Source organism: Nicotiana tabacum, chromosome 6 (assembly GCF_000715075.1).
Source record: "Nicotiana tabacum cultivar K326 chromosome 6, ASM71507v2, whole genome shotgun sequence".
Taxonomy (NCBI): domain Eukaryota; kingdom Viridiplantae; phylum Streptophyta; class Magnoliopsida; order Solanales; family Solanaceae; genus Nicotiana; species Nicotiana tabacum.
Window position 1 is genome coordinate 9719800 of NC_134085.1, and position 4674 is coordinate 9724473.

Sequence of the window (4674 nt, forward strand, 5' to 3'; positions counted from 1 at the left end):
CTACAGAATACTAATAAGAGGGAAGAAATATGATAGGGGGAGAAGCACGGGGCTGCGAACGCCGAGCAGCTAACTCGTGAACTTCGGAATCTGCTGAAAGCTCTCAACCCTCGCCAGCAGGACCTAATGCGCCTGAGTCTGCACACGGGGTGCAGGGAGTAAATTGAGTAATCCAACCCAGTGAGTAATAATAATAAATACAGACTAAGTAATAAGAAATCACATAAGGCACTTCAACGGGCTATAAAAAAGTAGTAAAACCCAGTAAAAGTAATGAAACAGTGAAAATATGCAAAGTCACTTTAGTTCAGGTTAAGCTTCTTATAATACCTTTTTAAACAGTTAAGCAAGTAAAAGACATGCAACTGGAAAAGGTAAACACATAAAGAAATGCCCCTCGGGCACAATACCAACAGAATCATCCCCTCGGGTAACACATGGAACAACAACCATCCCCTCGGGCTATATCTCACATCACAATGGGCACCCATGCTCACTGGGGGGTGTGCAGACTCCTAGAGGGGCCCTTACGGCCTAAGCGCAATATCAAGCCATCTCGTGGCATCATCACTAGGCTCTCTACCTCACATCAACAAACCACCTCGTGGCGTACAAATCTCAGGCCCTCGACCTCATAATCATAATTAGTGTTTCCTCACAATATAGGCCCTCAGCCTTACTCAGTCACAATATCACAAGCCACTCGGGCAATAGTAAAATATGATACTCAGCCCAGAATATCATTTAAAATATTACTTAAGTGTTAAAATAGAGTAAACATGGTTGAGTTATCAAAACAGTAGAATATAGTATGACTAAGTTCAAGTATAAAGTCAAAACAGTGAGGAAATATCTGTAAAAATCTCATAAGGGTTCAAATAGTTGGCACGAGGCCCAAATATGGCATTCAGCCCAAAACATGATGATAGCAAATAGTTTTCAGTCAAATACGCAGTAAAATAGTCATTCGGAATGGACTAAGTCATAATCCCCAACAGTGCACGACACCACACTCATCATCTAGCGTATGTGTCACCTCAATATAGCACAACGATGTGCAATCCAGGGTTTCATACCCTCAGGACAACATTTACAATCATTACTCACCTCGATCATGTCAAAACTCTAGCCCGCGATGCCTTTGCTCCTCGAATCGGCCTCAACTCGCGTCGAATTTATCCAAATCAGAATCACGACATCAAATTATGCTAAGGGAACGAAACCCATGCGAAAATAATCAATTTACAACATCAATCCTGAAATTGCTCAAACCCGGCCCCGGGCCCATGCCTCGGAACCCGACAAAAATCACATCAATAGAATTCTCGTCCTCCCACGAGTATATACATATCAAGAACAACAAAATCGGACCTCAAATGGCCCCTCAAATCTCCACTCAAAGGTCTCTTAATCTCAAGCCCTAGTTACCTTTTTTTTGCACTGATTTTTCCCAAAATTTCACCACTAGTTAGGCCTTTAATCACATATAAACGAGTTATGAAGTCAAAATTCTTACCTCCACGAGGTTATCCTTTTGTTTCCTCTTCAATTAGCTCTCCAAAGCCTTATCCCAAATGAAATATGGTGAAAACCCACTAAAAATCGCGAAGGGAACCTTTTTATACTTTTTGACCCAGGCATTGTCGCACCTGCAATCCTTTTGTCGCTTCTGTGGTCCCGCTTCTGCGCCAAATCCACCGCATCTGCGATTTTCACTTAATTGCAAATTTCTGCATCTGCATTTAGAATCTCACTTCTCCTTGGTCGCATCAACGACTGCCTTCCGCTTCTGCGGGCGTCGCATCAGCGACTACCTTCCGCTTCTGCGGGCATCACACCTGCGGCCTTCCAACCGCAGGTGCTGTTATGACAGAAACCAAAATGCTTCAGCTGCAAAAACTAAATTTCAATTCTTCCGTCACCCATCCGGAATCTCTCCGAGGCCCCCGGGACCTCAACCAAGAACATAACCACATCATATACCACTACCCAAACTTTTACCAATCTTCGAAACACCTCAAACAACATCGAATACATCAAATTACATCGAAATCAAGCCTAAGGTTCCAAAATCTTCCGAATTCCGCTTTTGATCAAAAAGGCTACCAACCACGTCCGAATGACCTGAAATTTTGCACACATAACCTAAATGACATAACGGATCTACTTCAACTCCCGGAATTCCATTCCGACCAATATATCAAAATCTCACATATCAACCAGAAATCGTCAAAATTCCAATTTCACCAATTCAAGTCTAAACCATCCACAGACCTCCAAAACATATTCCAATCATGCTCCTAAGTCCCAAATCAACTAACTGAGCTAACCAAATCATAAAATTTCTGATCCGAAATCATATACCAACAAGTCAAAACTTGGTCAAATCTTACAAATTTTAAAATTCAAATTGAGGACTGTTTCTTCCAATTTCATTCTGATTACACCGAAAACCAAAACCGATGATTTACATAAGTCAAAATACATCACACGGGGCTAGTCAAGCCCGAGAACTGGCGAGAGAAGTGCAAAATCTCAAAACGACTGGTCGGGTCGTTACATCCTCCCCCACTTAAACATATGTTCGTCCTCGAACGTGCCCAGCATTGTTTTGAAAACCATCAAATTGTTGTGTAACCTTACCATGCATATATCTGGGGGTGATCCCACATCACCCTATCTCATATACGTCTGATAACACAATGTAACTGAAATTTTCACAATCTAACCTAGCCCATAAACCTTAGAACCACATTTCCACTTCTAAAATCATCCACAAGATCAGAATCCCACATCTATACTCTGAATAAGCCTAAACAAGCGGTAGTAACCCATACCTACAACTTCAGGTGCAATTACATGATATACCACATAATTCAAACACTTGTAACGGTAACTTCTAAGCATAGTAGTTGCACATAACAACCGAATACCGATAGAAAACCTTTTATCAACTAAAGTCTCATTCCAACACTTTCATATATTGCTAATGATAAATGAAACATGCAGTAAGACATAACCATTTCTCAGATCAACCATTCAAGAAGCCACTTCTCCTTTGGCAAAGACCATAACAAATTTCTGAGCCAAACCTCGATATTATCCTTCCAACATGCTGAAATCGAATCAGTTTGTATTCATTAAAGATCCCAACAATCTCATCTAATTCAACACAACTACTTTGGTGACATGACACCTCAATACAGACTAAAGCCACAACTTGCGCAATCCGCGCACTAATAAGCAACAATCTGAACATACTTAAATCATAAAAATGACTCAAATGAAAGAGTTGTACTGCAAGCTCAACAGTGCCACCACAATACAATGTTGAGGACCATTCACATGTCGTCGAAACAGAACACACGAGTCTACCCTGAAGGGTCAGACTTTCACATAACTTTGCTGCAAGGCGCGACCCTATCCAAACATTGGTCCACATGAAACACCTCAAGTCTCCATGCTCAAAATTGACAACCACATGCAATTTGATGTCTAGAACCAAAGCAAATCATCATAACCACGGTGAAGCAAATAATAACACCACACAACCCGAAAGGACATAACCGATACGCCATCCACCGAGCAATACCCAGTACTCTTCCCGCTCGACTTCCACTATGAAATCCCAATAGAACTGCACCATATGTGCCTATAACCAACAAATCATAACGCCTCACAACACAGAAAAGTAACTCATATATCACCTCACAACACTAATAGCTCAATAACAACCGAATCAACACATCCCTCCCCAATAATGACTCGAAGTCAACAAAGTCGTCTCGATGCAGAACACATATCTACCGCTCCTTCAACTTCTCTAACTATTTCGATGCCATACGATATAGTGCCCAACACCAAATACATACCAAAATCAATAATCCTATCCGGCGACATGCCCGGCGGCAGGAAACACATCCGGAAAAAAAATCCCTCATCACCGGAACTAAATCAATGGTAGGAGCCTCTGCACTGACATCCATCACGAAGGTCAAATAGGAAAGACAACCCTTCCCAGCCATCCACTGGGTCTTCAAAAATGACACCACCCTACTGGGAACTTAATCTATCGAACCTCGCCACTCAATCCATGGCACCCCCGGCATAGCCAACATCGCCGCCTTAGTGCAATAGTCCAGAAAAACACGACACGGAGACAACCTGTCTATATCTAATATTACATCAAAATCTAACATGTTAAGAGCAAAAGATCCACTCGGGTCTCCAAACCTTAATAGTCATTACACAGTGCCGATACACGCAACCCATAACCAAAACATAACTTGTTTATAATAACCCCCAGTCTCCAAATCCATAAAGCACACGAATCACCATATTCGATCCCAACTCCACCGTCCAAATACACAATACTTCTAACACCCAATCATCCTACGAGAAGTACTCCTAAAATTCTTTTGTGCCACCAAGCAACTCGAATATCAGCAGTCGATCCAACAAGAGAATGCTGCAATACTAATGAAGTACTATCAACTCAATTACACTACCCTTTTCCTAAAGCGTATACCCTCATCATGCTACACCACTTAGTATTATCATCTTCCCAAATCATCTGAAGCTGCATGTGCTGCCTAAGAATTTTATGACCTTTCTTTCAGAACTGGACCATGACCTCACACATGAAAATCTTAATCCTACACAACATACTGCATA